General features: G+C 44.6%; 1 protein-coding gene across 9 annotated transcripts in view; it reads right to left on the reverse strand.

The window, feature by feature from the left end:
* Positions 1-21,570, reverse strand: part of FOXP1 (forkhead box P1) — a 344,878-nt gene that overhangs the window by 223,237 nt on the left and 100,071 nt on the right. Inside the window, exon 3 of one of the 9 annotated variants that reach the window (XM_021409240.1) lies at positions 13,089-13,141. The exons of the other annotated variants lie outside the window; for them this stretch is intronic. The gene's annotated coding sequence lies outside the window, so the exon portion shown is untranslated. The remainder of the gene's footprint in view (positions 1-13,088; positions 13,142-21,570) is intronic. 9 annotated transcript variants of the gene reach the window in all.

Raw genomic sequence — 21,570 nt, forward strand, 5'->3', positions numbered from 1 at the left:
GGAACCTTCATTTAACTGTCTTAGCATCACCCGAAAACCAGTACGAAAACCAAACCATGCATCTTCTTGAAACATATCTGTTGATCAAATATTTTACTCCAGTGCTCCTTACAGCGTCATTACAGTACTTGCACATGTTCACCTAAGTATAAATCTTCAGCATACCCTACATGCCTCTGAAGCAGCTTTCCTGGAAACGGCTTTATTGTGTTCTAGTAAACTTCACTCGTGTTATTTATTTTCCTTTAAAAGAGAAGTTGCACTTCACCGTATTCATTCCCAGCGAAGACAAGTTTCTGCCTATCAAAAGACAAGTTTACCGCAAGGACTCTTGCAATAATATTGATAATGGGTAGAAATTACACATTTTATAAGGAAGAAGACAAAGCACTTGGTGTTTTATAACAGTGGTGCTGATACCATAGTTCCTCCAAACTGTGCTTTCACGCAAAATTATAGCCTTCTCTCCTGAGCGACCTAACCCGCAACTATTCAGGAGAGATATCATGGGCCACACTGTCAACTACAAATCAACAAATGCGCTGGCTTCGACGGAGATTTTGGCAGTTGGCTTCCAAAGAGTTGTAAACTGATAATCAGATCCAGTATTTTCAGTGGAGGGCTAAAATATGCTGCTGAAGGAAAACAATTCAGGCTAGAAAATACACCAAACACAACGTACAAATCTTGAGAATGCAATAAAGAGCCTTCAGGTTACGAGCTGAAAAGAATCTGACATTTCAATAAACAGACAGTAATTGCAAATATTACTGAACAAAGGAAAAGGAAACCGAAACACGCTGAGAAAGATAATCAAGTAAGAAATGTGCAAGTCCAACTGATTAAAGATCTTCGGCAAGCAGGATATCCCATCTACAGCCATTACTCCTCTCTTGGATCCTCACACATCACACCCTGCAACACCAGATCTGAGGATCTAGGAAGGCCCGTCCCTCTCCCTTAAACCTGCTGCCCTTTCTTCTGGGTACGCCCACTGGTGCTGCTCACTGCAGCCCCGTACGCACAGACTACACAGCCTTCATTTTGCTTAAGTTACAGCAAGAGTGAAGCTTCAACCAATATTTTATTCCACTTTTTCTTCCCCCCAAACAAAACAAAGTGAGGGAACAGATCCCAGGCTGTGTCTTATGAGAAGCAGTAGGTCCCTAAAGTGGGTGAGATATACAAATGATATGACACAACTTACAAACACCATCTAGCAGGTAACGACAAACAAACAGCAGTAGCTAGTTAATGATGATCTGCAATAATGTCAGGGAGGCTTGTTCCCATGTAAGTAACCTGCCACACAGTGGATACAAATTGTCTCGGATTTGATAGCACCTGCTGCGGAGAGGAGCGTTATCAACATGCGAGCTTGCTCAGATAAATGGAGTATTATTTCCCTGTGCTGCTGCTGTCACTTTCTCTGGTCCATCAGCCCCTTTCTTAAACCGATTGCTATTTTTATTACGCTCCTTAAAATACGAAGCAGGAGCCTCCTTTTCCTGAAACGCACCAGCTGGATAGATGACGCCTTTTAAATAATATTCTTTTCTTGTTGTCCCTGATCCTTGCAAGGTTGTTGCTTACTTTGGAGGGGGAAACAAAATAGAAGTGGCAAGCCATATCTCTCCATTCCAAAGGGAGTGGTTTCCCATGAAAAGCATAGTTTTGTTCCCTTGCTATTTCCTTTCGGCACTGCAGACAAGCAGGCAGCAGCCCCACTGCTAAAATTGACCGCAGCAGCTAGGAACAAGGCTCACACAGAAAATACCTGCTGTAGTCTGTGGGCAGCAGGTGGCCTTCTGGGGGGCAGGGGGGAGGATCTGGGTTGTGACTTATCACTCCTACATTCTGAACTCACCGGGAGAAAAGGGAAATTATTACGAAACAAGCTTTTTAGTCTAAAATTAGGGGAGATGCTATTGCAAAGGAAAATAACTTCCAGCTTTATTTTAAGAACTGAAATTGTGTTTCCTGCTTCCATTGCTGAAGTTCTTCTGAAAAGGAAGTCTCCCACAAGTAACGGACAAAATACAGAAAACCTTGTGGAGTCACAAATGTTCTCTCCACGCTTCTGTAAAAATAAAATATAGCAGCTGGTAGAGAACCCCGGTTTCACTGCAGAAGATACAATGCCAAAGAGGGGAAAAAAAAAAAAAAAAAAAAAAGAGTGCTCACTAATACAATAGGTCATTGTACTCAGAGATGTACCACATATGTTACTCCAAGGGCTCTCAACCTTAAACTTGGAAAGTCTAAGACATTGGAGCCATGATATATAAAGTAAGACCCAAGTTCCAAATATTTGATTTAGCAAAGTAAATATGGTTGTTTTTATTGGGTGCAACAAGCATTTTTCACAGAGTGAAGAATTACGGTAAACATCTGCTAATCATACTCACAAAAGAGGTCATTGTGTTTAAATCCAAGGTCATATTAATAGCTATATTTAATTAATAAAACCCAATGGTAATATTACCCAAGTTTCCAACAACGTCTGCTTCCTGACACTCAAGGACCTATTCATTAATGGACCGCTTATATTGGTTTTTCTCGATATTGCTGCTAAATTCTTACAAAGCTTTTAGGCCATACAACAGAGGCCTGACTTAGAAGTAAACTGCATCACGTGAAGCTATATGTCTCTGAGGTATTATGCCACGTGGACAACGTTTGTGAACACGTGTGCCAACAGAAGTATCACAGTAAGTGATACACCACAAAGGCGCTCTCACGCGTGCAGGTTCCCATCTCTTCTCCCACCCAACGCAATGGGGAAGATGCCCACACATGCTCCTGAACTGGGAGATAACAGTCTTTGTTCAGCCATTCGTTGCCTAGATGTTAGTGGGACGTCATGAGCGGTTTTTTGCTTGGAAAAAAAAAAAAAAAGTGGGGAGAAAGGGGCAGGCTTGCTAGCTTCTCAACAAGAGTTGGATTTCCTCCGTACTCCCAGCCCACCTCCGGTTCGACCTGCCAGGGTAATTTCTCAGCATGTTTACAAGTTGCACAAACCTGGTGAATTACTGCCCAAAGTGAACCGTTCCAGCAGTTCTCATTCATTTTGCCTGTTGAAACACACTGTTGAGGCGTTGCTGATCTCAAACAGGAAAATGAACCCGATTTTCGCTTACTCAGGTGTTAAACAGCACAGCTTTTTTCAAATCTCAGGAGGTATCCTGGATGAAACTGATACAAATGAGAAATGAATCAGATCTCACGTCTTCTAATGTTCAATTGTTTAAACCTAAGGAAATAGAGATCAATTGAGAAGTATGTTTTCTTGCACATCCTAACTTCCTCATGTAACTGCAGTCATTGATGTTTATAGATTTTTTTTTCCTGTGAAAGATAAATCTAGCTTGTTGCATGAAAAATCCTCGAATGCATGGATGTTTTTTCACTAGATTTCCATATCCTTTACACTTGAAGTTATTTTCTCTTCTCCACAATATATGTGAAAACCATGACATTTTATACATTCTATACAAGTTCCTCGCACCATACTGCACAGTCTCCATGTAATTACATACATTGCAATAATGCCATTTCCAGTTCACTGCAGAACACTACACACTTCTACATGCCAGATCTCCTAGCTTTGGTGGAATCAGGTTTTTTTCTGCCCAACAAGTCTTGAATCAAAAATAGTTGGTCCTGTATCTCTATACGCAGTCAGGCCATTCAAGTTAGACGCCTGATACACGTGGCCTCTCTGCAGAACTGGCAGATAAAACAGCAGATGAGTTTACACACAAATTGATAGCTTTGGGTAGTAAGTCGCACTAGCGTAAGTAAGTCGTGAGCAATAAATCTTCGGCTGAAGTAATTCATTAGCCATTTTGGCATCGCACATGAAACGCATCGCTTTGATCTAATGTATTTCAGCGCACTCCGCTATCATCTGCGCTGACTGCGCTTTGTTGAGATGAAGGGCTTTATAATCCAAATCAGAAAGCGATGCTTCTGCACTGATGCTCTAATTCAGAAGTTATAATTAACAGACTTACTGCTAATCAGATCTCATCATACCTCCCCTTAGGCCCCAGTTGTGAGAAACAACAGAACAAACGACCAGAGGTGCCTGAAAACAGCATCTAAATTTGTGTCTTCAATTTTGTGTGTTCAAACCCACGCCTTCATACAGGTGAAACTGGTAGGAAACACAGTCTCGCAGTTAAAACATATGTACAGAAATCGGGGGCCTGAGGTCTGCTTCCACCTTCGCATCTCCTTGTGCAAATTACTCAAGACCTAATTTTCAAAGCAGGGAACAGCCAGCTGCCTACAGAAGCTGCGCACAAAGGATGGCACAGTCAGCCCGTCCCAGCCATCGGCATTTCAGCATCTGCACAACTGCTGCATCACAAAACCTCAGCACTTTGTCATGCCAGTTAACCCCAAGGAAGTTCACCTGATCTTTTGGTACGGACTTGCCACACACCTGGCTGTCCAAGTCCCACATCTCCACTGAAGGCTTCAATTTAGCTTCTTCATAGTCTCTGTAGCCTTTCAGTGGAGCCCATCACGGTAATTCTTTGGCTTGGAAGGTGTATCCCCACATTAATATAGGTACAGTCATACTCAGGATGTTTTCAAAGCAGATGAACTCACAAATCATGGGCAGCACACTCCTGCCCATGGTTACAGAAGGATTACCCAAGGCTTCTCCAGCCGTTGGCTCATCCCTGACCTCCATTTTCTTCATGCCTGTGGTCAGACCAAAGCTAGCAGCGAAGGCTGCACACAAGCTTGCCAGCAGCTGAAGCTTTGCCACCAGCTCCTGGAAAAAAGCATAACTGTCAGCACGGGGAGCTGGGCAGGGGCTGTGCAGCTGCCTCAGATCCCACCCACCAGCCAGGGACACCGAGCTGCTGGCACAAAGTCCCCTCCTCATTCCCAGTGTCACTCTGCCCAAACACAGCTGGTTAGCACAGGGGTAAAGGGTTGGGTCCGGAGCGGACCCTTCACTCACCCTGCTCATAAACAGAGGGGCACGGCCAGCCCTGACCTTGATCCTGACATTCACCAGCTGCAACAGTACCAGCAGAAACAAGAGCCTTCTGCATCGGGCTCTGAGCCGGCAGCAGCGTGGGAGCAAGCAGACCTGAATCAGTGCCGAGCTTCCCATGAGCCCTTCCACGGGTGTTCACATCTTGATTTACATCTCAGCTGAGACTGGGATATTCCATATGAAGCCACAGACAGCCTTACTGCTCTATGAAACTACAATATTCTAGGTTAAGGTGATACCAAATGTAATTCAGAGCTTTTGTTAGAAAAAATAGTTTGGTGTTTGTGCATTTAAATGGTATGCTTTTTTGATACAATGCAGAAAGCTAGTTTGCACACAGTTCAGAAGAAGAAGTATTTTCAAAAAAGTGGCTTAATTACCCACTACGCAACCAGCAGCACGGCAGTATCATACCTAGACAGAGCAGCACTTCCCAGAAGTTTCTGACACATTTGCTGCACTCCCAACTTCCTGAAAGTAGAGTCAAAACTGGTCCAAGAAAACCAAAAACACAGGGAAGTACACTGCACACCAGATCCTAAGCAGAGTCCTTTCCAGCCTTAAGGAGTTTACTCCCTGCACCAGTTTATAGTTTATATTTTCTATGTAAGTTCACGTAGCTGCCTTGAAAGGAACCGCAGGTTTCCGTTAAGCCAAACATTCTTTTGAATTAAGAGTAAAAAGCACAAATTAACTGCTTAAGAATTAAATGTATGTATTTTTATTGCAGCATGAACAGGTTTCTTGTAAAGTGAACAAGAACTCAAAGAGTCAGGAAAGTGTTTATAAATATAACACTTATTGTTGCACAATATATATATTTAGCCTTAATAAAAACAGAACCCAATCATTCCGTATCGAAAATCACAGCACAAAATTTGTATGTTTTTCTCAAGACAGAAATTCTTACTCATTTTCCACGCTGTACACTGAAGCTCCTGTTCACTGCAAACAGGACATTGTTTTCTTGGGTTTTTCTTTTTAAACAGTATGGAAAGAAAAAACAGTAGAGGGTGTCACTGCAAACACATCAACATGTACCGTAAAAATGAAAACAAACCTGATTAACTCAGCTTAATGAAAACTTCCAGGTTCCTTATCAGTACCTGGGACGTATCTGGAAGGGAGCTTTCCCACCCCAAGAGGAAGTGCCAGGGGTGTTCCCCACTCCCAAGGGTAGGCAAGGTTGGGTGGTTTGTCCTGTTGCGATTTAAATACGATGTGATCCTTATTCAGTGCTATGAAGTCTGCTCCGAGCATGCCAGTACATGTCAGCTTTCCCTTCACTCTGTAAGACAACATCCGCCTCCATGCAGAGTTCAAAAATACTTGATGATTTAAGCCAGCTTGCTACACTTAGGTTAGAACACAAAGCAGACTGCAGTGCTCAATATCAGGATCAGCATTCTCCCCCCCCCACTTGTGAATACATATATTTAGATCAAATAGGCTTTTGGCATCATTTTTACATGCCTACATCCAAGCCTAGCGGTACTAGAAATCCTCTCCTCGGTATCATCATTTGAGGATAAAGACATGAGACTTCCCATTCTCCAAGGACTGCCAGTCTCCTTAAACATAAATCTGCTATTGTGCTAAAGACACAATCTCTAAGGATTTCTATCTCAAAAGAATAAGGAAAATAGCCCAATAACCGAGAAAATGGAGCAGTTTCAGAGATTGGTGTGTTCAAGTAATATATAGCAATTATGTGGTTGGATGAAGGTAAGAAAAGGAACAAAGACAGAAGTTAACATTTTTTTGGAACTGAAGGGAAAGTCTGAGTTGGGAACATAGCAGCATCCCCAGAAATTGCCAGCTACAGAGGGCAGCTTGGGAGGCAGCTCAACATCCACCGCAGCGATGGGCACAGCTCCACGGTGCTCCAGATCAAGCCCTGGCTACCAAGAGGTACAGAAGCATGGGGCAAGCTCACCCACTAAGAGAGGCAAAACAAAGTGCAAGCCTTGAGAAGCACCGTACGTTTGATTATGACAGCTGCCACGTTGGCTACAAAACCTCACACACCTCTCAGGACAATTAAGCAATTCACGGTGTATTCCATTCACGCTTTTTTCCGTAAGCGGGGTGCGCGAGTTGGACTTGTTAGGCAGGCCCTGAGAAGCACTATCCCACAGGAATCGTTTCATTATTTCTCTAAGTGCCACGTGCAGGGCAGCAGCACACACCGCACGTGTGGAGCGCTGGGTGGTCTCACTTCCAGCGCTCGCATCCAGACCACAAGAAGGGGACCGCTCCAGCACATGTCCCACTTCTTGCTCTGCTTCTGAAATCCAGGGGGCTGACGTTTTCCGAGGTGATGCGGAGCAGAGCCCCCCAGCTACCAGATCTGGCAAGGCCCTCCTGATTAAGGGCTGCCAGGCACCTGGGGCAGCGCTTTGAGGACATATCACCTTTATGAACAGCTCAGCTAGGAGCTCACAGCTCACAGCAGGCACTTCATATTTAAGGAAGCGGTGAGAATCATTAAGACTGAGGACACACAGGCTGCGTTTGGTTAATCTCACTAGCATATACCCTCGCCCCGGCCTCACTGTTTTCTAAGAGGGGCTGGGAAACCTTCCAGGGGGAATGCACAGCCTAGGGCCTGACTTCACAGGGAAAGGCAGAACGGCAGAGGAGAGCTGGGATGAGCAAAGGTGCTGCCGTCCTGCCCTGCCCTCCCGCCACTGGAAGCAGTGGCCTGGGAACGGGCAATGCTCCCAGGAAAGCAGGGCTGGAGGGAGAAGGCTTTGTGCTAGCAGGGCGTCTGTCCTGTGCGGCAACACAGGGCTCAGGTTAACGGACACAGAGGCAGCACTGGTGTGTGAAATCACTCCTGTGCTTCCCTCAGCTGCTGCAAGAGCCTGCATCGAGTGCAGGGATGGCAAAGGGAGGAGGCGCAGCCGAGAGGCCCCAGCTCCAGATACACCAAGGCAGGGCAAACAGCACGCTGTCATCCCTGGTACAGGTACAAGATTCACATCAGTTTCACCGAGGATCAGCCCAAACACACCAGATATGTAATCAACAACAACAACAAGTTTTCTTTCTCAGGATTAACTACAAAGTGCAATTCTCTCGCCTTTTTTTTTTTTTTCTCTCTCTCACTATGACTATGTACAAGCAAACCTCCTGGCAGAAATTACTTGCATTTTAAACGTTATTGCTAATCTGCAATAGAGCGTGTGTTTCCCTAGCAAAGTCATTAAAACATGCACGGGTCAGGATGCTGAGGTTGCATTCATGGTTCTTTATAGTTACAATGTTAGTAAAGTATTTACTAAATTGACTACCACCTACTTTAAGTTAAATTTGCTGACAGATAAACTGAGCATAACCTCTGGCATTTTCAGACGTTTTCTTATGAATAGATATATTTTGCATGTTTTTGCATGCTAGGCCCTTTCCAAAATGCTGATTTGATCTCTGATATAAGGGCTTACTCACCCCCTTGAAGGTACAGAAGAAAGGCAGCAGCAGCTCGCATGTGGGTGAATGAGACTGTAATGTATAGAAAGCACAAAACTGACTCCTTTCAGATCACTTTAGATTCAAAAGCAGCAAAAGAACACTGAAAATTCTGCACTATTTCTGCACTGGTTAAAAATATATATAAAAAAAAAACCCTGCTGAGATTTAAAAAAAAAAAAGAGATATAAAAAGATTATTTGCATAGTCACAAATCATTATAAAATAATTATTCTTTAGCACAAAAAGCACTCATTTCACAAGGGCAATCCAGCTTCAAGAGACTGCGCTATCTGTTAGCATCCTATTCTCAGAACAGACATCTCTGGGCAGATTTGTTACAGTTTTGTAGATGCTAATGTGTAAACAGATTGTAAAATTATTTTGGGGCCTATAATAGGATTTAATGTGTTTAAGAGGTAGTCTTATACCTCTTTAACAAAGAGGCTTACAATATGGTAAGAATGTATCACAAAAAATATAATGCTTTTAACAGATAAATCCTCTTGGCAAAGGCTGTAATCTTTCAAACTTAATTGGTGAACTCATTAACGAACAACTGCCACTACAAGAAGAAAGACTATTGTCAGCGACTTATCGGGCAATGAGATAACAAACTTAATTATATTGTTTTCAGTGGATTTACATTTGCTTCCTTAGGACACTAGATTTTCTAAACATTATTTCCTCGGCTGTATACCATTTTCTTTTCGCCTGTAAGAGAAAAGCAAACGTATCTACAGCAAAGAGGGAAAGAGGAAAACCCAAACCGTCGCTGCTTTGAACTAAGCATAACACAGTACTAAAACTTCTGTCTTTATTATCTACTTGTAAAAAGTTATAAGCCTGTAAACTAGTTAATTTATGAGCCATGTTAATCATTTGTTCACATTTGATCTGAGGTTTAGCAAACACGGTTTCCTGGGACATAGGAGGATAATTTGCAGGTCCGGCGTGGCTCCTGAGGGGGCACTAACTAATTTGACACCGTAACATGACATTGATGGCAGGCACACACTAATGACCGAGCCGCTAGATGCTCCTGTCATCCTGTCGCGGCAGTGAAAAGCAAGTTTCTTCTTATTGCCAAAAAAGTGCAGAGTGGTCAGACTAATTATTCAGACATGCACTATAATGAGAATCTTAGTGCTCCCTCCCAGCACACGAACCGCTCGCTAAGGATCCCATTTGTCTGATACGGTGCCTGATTAGAATTTGTTTCTTGAATAGTAAAACCACGGCTTAAAATACAGCAGAAAGGATAAACAGCCTTTTATTCTGCATAAAACTCAGAAAGTGGCCATTTTGGTTTTAAGCTGGTTTTTTTTTTTGTCATTTATTTACACCAGAAGAACAGAAAATTGGATTAATTTTTAATAGTACTTCTTAAACAACATATACATCTTCATCGAGTCGTACTGCCGGGATCCGTCAGGACATAAATCCTGCGGACAAAGAGTGGCTCAGAAGGTATTTTATTTTCCTTCTCTTAGGAGAAATGACATTTGCTAGAACAGAAACTCGAACCAGACAAATCACAGGTTGAAAAAAGTGCCTGTCATTCTTTCTAAATGGCATTGTTAGGGCAACTGATTCCTCAGCATGAGCTCTGAAAGGACATACGGGTTTTACACATCACAGAGTGGTGTGGATGGAGAAACAGAAGAAAGAAAAAAGAAGAGTAGGAAAAGTTGAATGATGTTTCCCAGATTCTACACTTATTCTTCACTTTGGGTTCTAATCCAGCACGGACGACAAGGTGTACGACAGCTTTGTACCTATGCTGGACTTACAAATCTGTAATTTGCGAGAACCTTTGCGGCTGTACTGCAAAGCAGAAAGAGAGCAATGGAAGCAACGAGTTACATAAGCTACATACACAGACTGAAGATAGCTTACCGCCCTGTAAAGGAGCCCACATTTCTAAGGGTAACACTTAGCTCTTTCTGAAAAGCAAACCCTTCTAAGAGCGTTTCAAGTAGGCCACCCAAAGCCTCGCACACGCTACTGAGTCATTTAGAAAAACGTAATAAACTCGAAAGTGTTACACACAAAGGTGAAGGAGACACGCGCTGCACTACCACCCCAGGACAGTTTAAAGCTGCTCCTGGCTAACAGCTCTCCCGAGGTCTGCAGGAATTCAGCCAGCGGTCTCCCCTCGTGCACTGCAGCCACAAGTGCTAGAAGACGGGTGGAGGACAGCGGGTGACCCCACTGTCAGCCTGACCCATCCGCTACAGCTGCTGTCTTCCTGCTGCTCCCCAGAAAGCTGACTCGTGCACACAAAGACCTGCATTCAGGAGCAGTCGGATTTACACGGCCCTCAGTTCTCATCTTGTGTCGGTTGGCTGCCCTTTGTCACTAGGGGCACAGCAGCCAGCAGCACTGGGAGCAGGCCGGGACCGCTAGGCCCTGAGGCAGGGACCCCAGTGAGAACAGGCCTGCTCCTCCCCAAACCCAGCGGGCTGCGCAGCACCAGGCACCTTGTTTGCAGCCCCAGATATCCCAGAAATCCATTTCCAAGTAACTTCCACCGAGCGCAGTGCCACAAATCTGTTACCGCATGGCGCAACTTCCGAGATGAAAGTGAAAGCACATGTTTTGGGAGCCAAAGCGATATAACGTAAATACTGGGTACACGCTGTTACATGTCATTTTGCAGTGCAACATGTGAAGGGCACATGAATCATTAGCGAGAGAACAACTCTGGCACCTACCCCAGAAATACCTCCGTCAGCACTGAGCAGGAAAGAAGAGATCAAAAAGAGATCCCAGAATCATAAACGGAGGCTCAGCTCCTGCAGAAAGATACGCTTAACAGCATTCATCTCTTTGGAAAATAGAGGCACTGTATCCAAGATACGGCACCGCTAACATTTTCCACATGGCTGGGGATGGATTGGTGAGTGGCCTTCTCCTAAACAACATCATCTATACGTGCCAGCTGTTGGAAAAATGAAGACACGATGCATTTTGCACTCTGTCCTCGTAAACCTAGGGTATTAATTCAGACAGACGAAGGGAAGAGAGGCACCGAGTTTGTTTGGAAGCAGGTTTCACCTCGCTCGGCCACGTCATGTGGATGCACTGCGGCAGCCTCCTCGCCCAGCCGGAGCACGAAGAAGGATCCTTCTATATCTAGCCTGACTGGGCCAGCTGTAGCACCGACAACTGAAAGCTCAAATGTCCTTCTGTCAGTTTAACTGTTAGCTTGCAATGGATTCGGTTGCACTTCCCATTTGGGCCAGGTTCTCCCCAAGGGCTGACTAAGAAATGTTGGGCAAGAGGAAGCAGCAACTACCAAATAACATTAAAAAAGGAAAGAAAAAACAAAAAAAAAAAGTAATCTCACCACCAGTTTCAGAAGAGGAGGCAGGAGCTCCCCTGCCACCCCCAGGGCATGCAGCTGGAAGACAGCAGCATCACAGCCTCAAGGTCCCGCTGCAGAAAGCGGGGAGCCCTGCTGCTGGAAAGGAGCCGGGGGGATGGGGAACCCCCCCTGCCTGGGCAGCCAGGAGCACCAGCGAGGACATCCCGTCCTCTTCCCCATTCCTCAGCCCCCCAGGCTGTCTCACAGGGAGGTGAGATACAAAGGATGCTGTTCCTAGGACAGTATGAACAGGGGAGACACTGATCCTCCGCTGGGACTCTTAAAATGCAAACCTGCTTCAAGCCTATCCCTGAGGAATCTACTGCAGAGTTTGATCACAAATGCTATTTAGCTAATTCTTGGATAATACAAAATAACTAAAACTTGCTATTTTCTTCCTCTGCTGGTCACACAGAAGTGCTCCTTCTGATGTGGTGGCCCAGACTGGACAAAAATCTATGTATGAAATTACTCAAAAGACTGGCTTCAGGCTAAGCATAAATCACTACGTAAACTAAAATAAGAGATGATTCCACTGCATCGATCCACTCAGTCAGTGATCACGCACAGCCTTCTGCTGCGCTTCAAGGGACACCAGCATACCAGAAAACACAAACAAAAGCCTCTAAATCTCCACTTGCCACCTTTTCTCATCCTTCTGGCACCATCAGACAAAAGACACAAAATACACTTAAACTCAGGCGAAAGGTATTGACTCCTCCACGTGCAAGAGGATCCAAAATTACACCAAAAGGTCTTTCTTGCCTGACGCGACTCCTCTGCCCTTTGTTTCAACCGTGGGCAGGCTACAGTCCCATGGTGTGCTGAATCCAGAGGCACCTGGTCACCAGCCCAGGAGAAGCAGCCCAGAACACAGGCTGGCCTCTGTCTTCTCAGGCACACACCCATCTTGTATTTCAGAAGAGAAAGAGGCAGGTTTGTGGCGGCGTTGCCCTTAGTCTTCTGGGATTTTGTTTGTTTGTTTCTAAGTATTTTAGAAAGTTATGCTTCCACTTAACATATGAAGGTGATTTGATGTGGTAATTACCTATTACGTTTGACAAGGTAATTAATGTGGCAAAATACCACTGTACAATGCGTAAACTTAGTTTGCCATCATCAAAACACGTCTGCTTAGGAAACTGTTCTGTCTGGAGGAAAAAAAAAGAAAAGACGGAAAACTCCCAACTGTGCATATTCTGTCATCTAGAAAATGTAAAGACTGACCTTCAGCTTCAAATCTGTTCCTGACCGAACAGGCATTCTCTGGACAGAGAACCCTAAAAACAAGTAAAAGAAAATTAGCAACACCTTCCAGGAGCAGTACAAAATTCCACTGAGATCTTTAACATCTCAGGTAGAAATGCCTGAGACCTCAGTGCCAACGCTTCTTCACAGCTCAAGAATACGGTATCCTCGAAAACTGCTCTCTTCTCAGAAATTCCCCTCCAATACATCAGGTATCTCAACTCGGAATGAAGGGAAATGCACTTGGAAAATTAAAACCAGCAGCATCCCTGGAAAGGTGCACAAAAATTTCCAATCGATCACATTAAACGCCCTGATGGCTTTGTCTCCAGAAGAAGCCATCCAAGCTTGCAATGATGCGAAGGAGAAGTCAAAAGAAATGTGCAAAGCTAAATATAAACTAACAGAAACAAAGGAAATATTGTAAATAATACTAGTGTGAATTAGTTAAATATTCCTAAGTACAGCCTACAATCAATGTACGCAGACCTATGGAAAACAGAAACACCTGATTGGTAAAAGTGCCCACAAGAAAACCAAAAACCTTCAGCAGTTACATACAGAGAGACCTTCCCTGAGCTTCAGCCACAAGATTAATGCCCACTTCCAGCTCTGATTTCTGCTGCTGCTGTTTATCTGCTAAAACGTCCCGAACAGTTTATGGTTTGAAATAATCCCAAATACAATGTAAATCTGTTTGCACAGAGACTAGCAAATATGAAAACAATGCAAGCTTCCAGATACCAAACCCAAGTGATTCAGAAGCAAAAGCATCCAATCTGCAATGCTACATTTAAGAATTCATTACCTTTCTTCTTATGGGCAATTGCCTCAGTTACCTTTTAACAAGAAAACTCTGAAATCTTCATTGTCAAAGCAACCCTTGGAAACACAGCAAAGACCCACTGGCTGGAGGCATTTTTAGCAGTTCTGCCTTTGCACTGGAGGCACTGTCACCGCAGCAAGCGCCAGACACCAGAAAAACCTAAATCCTACCAAACAAAAATGAAGGATTGTGTGATGTGTACCAGGCAGTACCAAAACAGCTCCATTCCACCCCTGGACGCAGCAGGGCACTGCCGGGGCTCGCTGTCCAGCTCCTGGGCACAGCCACGCACCACAAGCAGAAGCACGGCTCCATTGGCACAACCCAGCTGCACCCAGGGCCCTTCCTTGCCCCTCCCCTCTCTCCCTTGCCTGGCTCCTCAGACCCGAGTGAGGTGCCTGCCAGGAGCAACGTGAGCCCCACTCATTTCACACCCAAGCATGAAGTGGCAGACGGGAGGAAAACCTCTCCTTTCCACAAGTTCTTCTGTTACTAATAGTCTTGATTTTATTACACAGAGGTGAGAAACAAAACCCAACATTTGACTGAACTGGAAAAAAAGAAAAAAAGTTAAAGAAAAGAGTGCTTTCTGTGAGGTATGCTCCTTCGAATGATTCAACAGGCTGCAAAGCCTTGGCTCTCGGCTGAGCAGAGCAGCTGCCAGCCTCGTGCTTGGCCAGGGCCAGTGCTCCAGGTCTGCAGTGCTGGATGCAGGACCGAGGGGCTGGGATGGCATGAGCCAGTAGACCATCTCCCCACTGCAGGAGGAAGAAACACTTGGTACCAGCAGGACACCCATAAACTACCACACTGGTGGACTTAAGCTCCCCATAGCTTCCCAATACAAAAGCACCGGCCCTGTATTTATCACATGATGTCCGACCTGGTGGAGACCACATCACTACCTACTGCTGGTGCAGCAGATCCGCCCCGCTGGGCAGGCACAGGCATCCCACCCCAGGATGCCAGGAGCTGGCTGACCTACGAGTGCCACACACCTTGAGGAGTAGCTTGGAAGAACTTCTGCCTTTGCAAGATCTCAAAAAAGAATGGACTAATTGAAACGCATTCACGTGTGAGGGTAAGGAAGAAAAGAGTACTTAGGAGTGGCTGCAACTTCATCTACAAGTTCATATGCACTTACACAAACCTAAAAAATTAGTACTGTTTTCTCGTTAAATACTGAAACCTCCCTTTCACAAACCCTGTCTGGTACACACAGGGAAGCAGTCTGCACTCTCTCCTTTTAAAATATTTTCAACCACTGTTTAAAAAAAAAAAAAAAAGACAAAAAAGGAAACCCCACGCTTGAATCTATCACCAACACTTTAAGGGTCACGTAGCACAATCCTGGAAAGCGACCGAGGAGTTCACAGAGCTCCACAACACTTCGTATTTTACTGCAGGAGTCTCCCTTATAATGAACGGAGCTGAAAACAAAAGTAATTCCTGACATTTTTTCATAAGGGTAAAAATGCTTCAAGAATATAATTAAGTTATATCTTGAGATTTTTCTTTTTTTTTTTTAATATTTTAATTATTCATCGGGTATAGGACTGTTTTACTGTATGAAACGTTTGATGCACAAAAAAGCTTATTCTTTCAGAAGCATCATTTCAGCCTCAGTTCAAGTGTATTCTTCCTAGCAGCAGCTAAAGAGAGTTTTGCTAAATCACAGCAAAAGGTATTTTCAAGCAGTGAGAAAATTCAGCATTGCACCTCTCTCATTGCTCCCCTCCTGAGCCTTAACTATGCTGTTTTCATACAATTAATTATTTAGGTGGTTCCAGGAACAATATATGGTTACTGCCATAGAGCCGCCCAGACCTCAGCTGAGCAGTGATACAATTCACTGCTGTCTCGTTCTGCCCGGGACTTGTGCTGGCTGAGAAAAGAAATTTTGCTGGAGCTTAAAACTTGCTTAAACTTAGCGATTCAGCACTTCAATGTTATTTTTCTAGGACGTAACTAGCAATAAAAGATTGCCATAAATACATTCTCCCTATATTCACGCACTGCGTAAATACACTTTAATGGCAGTAATTGAAATTTGAATGGGATGCCAACACCTCAGGCGGACTGACGCGACATTTAATTTATACAATTAAACACGAGGGTGGGGAAGCACAAAACAAACAATGTTTGTTAGTTGCATGCTTTACATCAGACCTATTTTCCCCATTTACCTGTCCTTGTTTTGGTTTGGCAGGGCAGCAGATGGCACGAGGCAGAGGACCAGCCCTGGTGGGGCCGGCACCACGGCGGTGGGTGGGAGCCCACCACGAACTTCTCCAGATGAATGGGAGCAGAGCGGGCAGCGGGTCACCAGCCCCCAGAGACCTGCTGGGCACCCCGATGGAGCTCTGAAGCAGCTTGACACACCACTTCAAGGACTCACAGGATGAACTCGAGGGCAAAAATCCATTTTAAACTACACGGGCTCGCTCACCAGGCCTCCAAACGCGAGGCAGTGTTTCAACCTCCTTCATCTGATGGGCTCCGGACTGGGACCCACTTAACCTGGTCTTTGTACTGACTAAAAGGTTACATTCCTGCCAACACAGTCATGGAATTAAGCACGGAAGAAGCCATGCAGGTACAAGCCACCTACACGTAAAATACAGTTTAACTGTGGGAGCTCCCGCAGAACTGAACAAGTTTTTTTTCTACTGCGATTAACTCTCCTGCACAGAGCAGGGCAGAGAGAGGTATCACAGCCTGGCATTCTAAAGCTGAGCACAGATTCAGATCTCTCATCCCACTGTGAACATCCCACCTTCACACAGGATACTTCTTGCCATCTCTTTAGTCAATGCTTTGTGTTCCTATAAGCATACGGCTTCATCAAAGCAAACAAAGAACCTCTGCTCATGCTACAAATCAAGAACACACCTTTTATTAAAAAGTGCCCAAGAAGAGCACCCCTGTCTATCAGAATTACAACTATTGCTATAGTAGGCAGACAGAAAAGCAAGAAAGAATACTTTTTTTTTTTTTTAAGTCACTGTTTTGCACCTTATCATAGATTAGATGCTGCCCTTCATATGTATGTCAGTAGTGCTGGAGAAAGCAGGTGCAATTTCTCAGCACATACACGGGCAGCCACTGTAGTATAAAGTAAGCACACGGTGATGGGCAAGGAGGAATGGGAAGCGAATACAAGAACTCCAAGGCAAAACATGTGGAGAGCTAATGAAACTCAGCTCATACCACAGATGAAATGAGTCGAACCAAATCTCAGTTTGCCACATATGACAGCGTAGAACGATCCAGTCTTCAGATATGAAATACTAAGAGTGGGATCAGACAAGTTTCATCAACACCAGCAGCAATACTTACTTATCTTTCCCAGAGAGGATTGCAGTGCAGGGCTCTTGCAGGACACAGTGGGACCTGAGGGTTAAAGGAGACGTTGTGCCTGAACACATGAAGGCTGCACACTGCCACTTGTGAATGCTGAAATCCAGACGTCCTCCACAAGTGGTCCCAGCTAATGACAGCCCTGCAGTAGGCACGCAGCCCGGGATGGGAGCGTTGTGTCTCACCCAGAGCACCCAGCAGGCATCGCCATACACTGTATTGTATTGCATTGTAAGCTGGATGACCACGCTCCTGTGATCACAAGGAGATAGAGCAGCTTCCATCCAAAGAACTCTTGCGTATTCTCCAGAGAATGTTTCTGCCTCGTTATTGAGAAAGTTAATCATATAGCTGACCACATGGACCAGGCACCGTCAGTAAGCAATAATACAGACAAATAAAAAGAATGAAAACAAAATCTACCAACTTCACCCCTTCAGTTTACCACAAAGCACCTTTAATCTATTATTTTAGTTCTACCTCCAGCTGTGCCATAAATACGTACCTACAGCGCATGATTTTTTCCTTTGGGATTATTTCTCTTCTTGCATCTTTTGCAGAAAACGAAGCCTCATCTTGGTTAATCCTCGTCATAAAAACATGATCAGCTTTATTACCATTAACTGCATTCTAATCCTGTTCAGACAATTTATCAACATTTCTGGTTTTCAAAAATACAGAAAGATGTAATCTAGTTTTTCACCATTAGCATCATATTTAAAAGTCACTTTATATTTTATCTTACAAGGTGATTGACTTGCTTACTTAAAACATGCATGAGATTTCTTCCTTTTTCTCTCTTTGCCATAAACTACACTGACCATATCTGTAGGCTGGAGTTGCTTTGTTTAAAACATAATTAAAGACAGAGCTTTAACTTCAAACACACATGCTGCAGGACTACGCCTGAGTCACATTAACTTTCTTCAGCTACAACAGAGTTAAAAAGCTCACAGAGAGAAGGGCACAACCACGGCCTCTACCAAACCTAGGAGAAGCAGCATTACGTTTATTAAACTGGAAGGTAACTGTTGACACATACTTGCTTTCAAGGGGTCCTTGGCAAGAAAGTGGCAGCAGTTACAACAAATTAACAGCATACAATAAAAATGCCATAAACATGCAGCATACATAATAAATCCAATCAAGTCTACAAGTCGCACAGATAAAAATGACAAATGGCTACTGTCTCCGAAAATAAAAAATACACATTTCTCACACACTGCTGTTCATCATTACAACATATTTTTGCCCCTAAATCTAAAATACAAATTAAGTGATTCTAATGCGTACAGCATTGTGGATAACGTATTTACTTTCTCCTTCCCCTTCTCTTTCGCCCTCCCCGCTTTCCTAGCTTGCGAAAGCAGGGACACGACTCCATCGCAGCCTCCTTTGCGAGGACTTGCCTGCTGAAGACCTGCGATGTGTTCTCGGTGTTTATACAGATGTTAGCCGAGTGATGTTTAGCAAAACAAAACCAGTATCCCTCGACCGACAGAACAAAAACACCACAGTACTTATGGTGACTGCTGCTCCATAATTTATTGGCTGACTGCATTAATTTCCTGCATCTGATCTGTTTCTAATTCTAGCTGCCGAGGCTGGGATCTGAAATTTGCAGCCAGTAAGATGCATTTTAAAGTTCGAACAGCACATGCAGGATGTCAGCTAAGAAGAAAAGAGGCCATCCCCGAAGGGAGCAAACAGAGGTGAACGTGGGCCCGCTCAGCATCTGGATGTCTTTTCTGCCAGATTTCGGAGCCCCTGCTGCTGGTGAGGACCCTTGCTCTGCTCTCCCTGCTCGGACGCCCCAACAGGAGCTGCTGCAGCGGGGGGGGCTCGTGCAGGAGAGCACCAGCACGTCTGCATGTGAGAATAATTAGAAAATGGTCATCAAGCGCAACGACTGCACCGACTCCTCCTTGCTAATCAAAGGGGAGAAACAAAGCGCTTCCTTAAACATCGCCTATACGGTAGGTGAAATAACATCAGTAAATTATAACAATTAAAAGTCATTAAAGAAAGAGTAATCGAGAAGAGCTGTTTAGATAACACTTTCTGAAAATCCTCATAACAAAGGTCCCACTTTTTAATCATCCTTTTGCAACAACTCGCGTAACTTCAGAATAATTGCAGATTTTTAATTTTTATACATCCGAAAGAGCATAAAGTAAAACCCATAAATTATATGCTAACTCCAGCTGTTAAATGTTGGCATTTTGTCTTAAAAAAAAAAAAAGTTCAAAATCTGTTTCCTTAAACCAAGGAAATGTGGAAAAAGGCCATCCTGCCAGTGGAAACATTCAACAGCAGAAAGCTCACGCTGCGGTTTCTTGCCGAGGCAGCAAACTTCTCTAAAAGGGAAGTTACTGCCAACTCAAATACTGTTTGCTTTCACACCCAAGAACAAACTGTGTGCATGGCGAAGGCTTCCTGAGGGCTCAATGCAGCTGGAGCATGCTGAATAAAGGTAACTAATGTCAAAGCTACTGTAAACTTGTTCTCATTTTTCTATCAGCAAGTTATCATCAATGGAAACAAGACTATTATGCTGCCATCCTTCCTCTGAAAAAAAAAAAAAAAAAAAGAGAGAGAGAGGGAGAAAGAAATGAACTTCTGTTTACCCTCATTTTAATCCTCCAGCTTATTGTTTAGGGCATTCCGTCGATGCTGTTCCTAAACAGACAAGCACTAGGGCCTGCTTCAAAGCTTTCCCCGGCCCTTTAAGAGGACAGGTCAAGCTCAACTTCACCAGCATAGAAAAGGTGGATTTCCAAGGCTGAACGCAATATGCAACAAGGTTACTCTCCCCAAGCAGGAAATGCAAAGGGAGGGTTTCACTGCAACTTCACAAATTAGAGCCAGAAAGCGGTGCCAAAGCAAACACAATTATGGGAGGGCTAGGCTCTAACGAAGATCGCAGTCGGGTCGGTGTCGTGCTGCTGCCAGCGGCTGTCACTGGAGCGGAGCAGGGCTGCCTTCCCGCGCAGCAGCGGCTGCACAGGGCACGGGGAACCGGCCCCGGGAGCAGAACGGGCGGGTGGCAGCACCCCGGCCCAGCACGGCCACTGGGAGAAGCTGTGAGCGCTGTGACAAACGCCATCGTTTTCAAAGATATCTGCAGGAGAGATTTTTCCTCCTCGAGAGCATGCCTGAAAGTTAAACGCCTGAACTATCGCGCTTGCAGAAAGGGATTTTTCCCCTTGCTCATGAAAGAAAACTGAGAAAGTAGGGCTATTATGACAGCGTAAGATAATAGCGGTTTCATCGACAATTCCACTTTGAAATCAGTCGTTATATTATTTTGAAATACAATGTAGGAAGGAATTAAGATTCTTGCAACATCTAAGAAAAACTAAACATTATCAAATCCTGCCTTCCCTCTCCTAGCCAGCTGGCATACCCAGAATCAAACACAGTTAATCATTTAAAGGAAGAATCCTTTTCAAAGTAGAAAATCACACTGTTTATTCCAGAACTCCTACTCAATACTATTTTTTTCTGCGTACTAGTGCCTAACACAACACGCTGAAATGGCATAAGGCATAAATGCATCTTTATGAAAGAAACCATGAGCAAAAGGATGATGTTACGCAGGAGGCAACGACTGCATCTCGCTGCAGCTCCAGGCAGGGCTCGGGGGAGTCACCTCCACCCTGCCCTTACCCCCCCAACACACGCACACAGCTGGGCAAAGTTAGCCACCAACCGGCTCCCTATGATTTGGTCATAAAAAAAGGGGGAAAAAAAACCATTACAACACAGAACTGAAAAAGTTCCTCACCCTGCCCCTGCCATGGCTGATGCTGCCGCTCTTCCCCATCGCCCTACCTGCTCCGGGCACCGGTGGGCACCGCGCCGCCAGCCCACCCCGTGCCAGCCCCAATCCTCCAGCACCAGGCTGCTGCCAATGTCCTTGTGAGCGGCGAGCAGGCCACGAGTTCACGGTAACTGCCGAGCGCTACTACACTGAACATCTGGTCATGAATGAACGGATTGCCCACTAACTCTCAGCATTGGGCAGCTGATGAAAAATTCAACATTTTCCTTGTTGGCACAGTTGTTTTGGAGAATTCTCTAGAGCTTCCTGAATTATATTAAGAAAATTTCACTGCAGCAATCTATATCTGTGAGAACAGCTGGTGTTGAAAGGGATCTGCTGCACTCGGTGTGCTGGGGGACCTCCTGTTGGATCATGCTACTTCTACTACATTTGTCCTTGAAAACTTAGCTCCGCTTCGAGCTACTGCAGGCACGGTGACGGGAGCACTG

Source organism: Numida meleagris, chromosome 11, assembly GCF_002078875.1.
Source record: "Numida meleagris isolate 19003 breed g44 Domestic line chromosome 11, NumMel1.0, whole genome shotgun sequence".
Taxonomy (NCBI): Eukaryota; Metazoa; Chordata; class Aves; order Galliformes; family Numididae; genus Numida; species Numida meleagris.